Here is a 1,281-nt window from a genome sequence, read left to right as displayed (position 1 = left end):
ATTATTGTGACCAATACAACATACACTATACCCACTACCATGTCACACAGAACTAAGATATAAATTCAAACAATAACTTCTTCAATGGGAACTAGAAATTTACTTTGCCACCTCTTCTTACAAGTACTTTTACGAATGCAAATAAAGTATATCATTCTGAAAAATAACCTCACACGTGTAATATTCACAGGCTACATACCAAAACTACAACTTGTTTTCTGTCATAATACATGTGAACTGATAAAATCTAATTCACTCTCTATCCATATGTCCACTGAAACACATTTTGTGCAAATCACTGTATATCCTTCACACGAGATTATTAATAATAATGTAAGAATAACCACAATGATACAATGTCTTTCACTACACACCCAATCTTCTTACATGTACTTCCTTTCCTTAAATCAATAAGGGTACGTTGTCGTGAATTCTTCCTTCACACATACACGTACTTCACGTTCATAGTTCAGAGGGAAAACAATTCGTTTTCGTTGCGGAACAGAGGAAACACATGTTCGTAAAATTTCGTGCACTCGCCATTACTCGGTCCACGATAATACACACATTAAAGCATACCATTTGCACTATTTCACTGAATCTTTTAAGATATACTTTCAGGCAGATAATTATTCACAACTTGTACGTATATGTATATAAACACACACATAACACCGTCTAATTATTTATAAACACCTCTTCACACAACGAAAGAAACGTACCTTAATTTCTGCACCGTATATTTACGTCACATTGACAGGGCAGCCAACCTCTTTACATGACTCAAAAAAAAACTTTCCATTATCAGTTCGATTACAGGACGGTAATTTTTCAACATATTTTTTACCCATTTTCGTCTATATTATTATTCTACTTCCTATATAGGAAGGGAAATTCGGGCGAAACAAATGCCAAGCAATCACCGAATTGGTCACGTATCCATCCACGAGAAACAAGGGAACGATTTCACTGATAATAAAGATATTTCGTAATAACGTTATGCCACTGGAGGGCACCATAATGCCATAATATCTGATATTCAGTAATCATTTGTATCGCGGTCAGGAATGTGTAAACTCGTGAAGTGGGAGCGGCGTTTTCGACACAATCTAAGCTATCACGTACTAAAATGACCTCGGAATATAAGAGCACAGATTGATATTATGGGTGGAAAAACTATAAACACGCTCAATTTTATACATAACGCCATATTTCGATTTATATTCCATGTTACGACAGTCCTATATTACGTTCCGTTAAATAGCAGCTTCGTAAATGACG

The 1,281-nt window shown here is 35.3% G+C and overlaps 1 protein-coding gene across 2 annotated transcripts in view; it reads left to right on the top strand.

Annotated features, from left to right (window-relative positions):
* The window catches only part of LOC111869051 (MOXD1 homolog 1), a 74,080-nt gene that overhangs the window by 48,544 nt on the left and 24,255 nt on the right, over positions 1-1,281 (top strand). The gene's annotated exons all lie outside the window — the stretch shown is intronic.

This window comes from Cryptotermes secundus, unplaced genomic scaffold (genome assembly GCF_002891405.2).
Source record: "Cryptotermes secundus unplaced genomic scaffold, Csec_1.0 scaffold70, whole genome shotgun sequence".
NCBI classification, from domain to species: domain Eukaryota; kingdom Metazoa; phylum Arthropoda; class Insecta; order Blattodea; family Kalotermitidae; genus Cryptotermes; species Cryptotermes secundus.
This window is presented reverse-complemented; position numbering and strand designations above follow the sequence as displayed.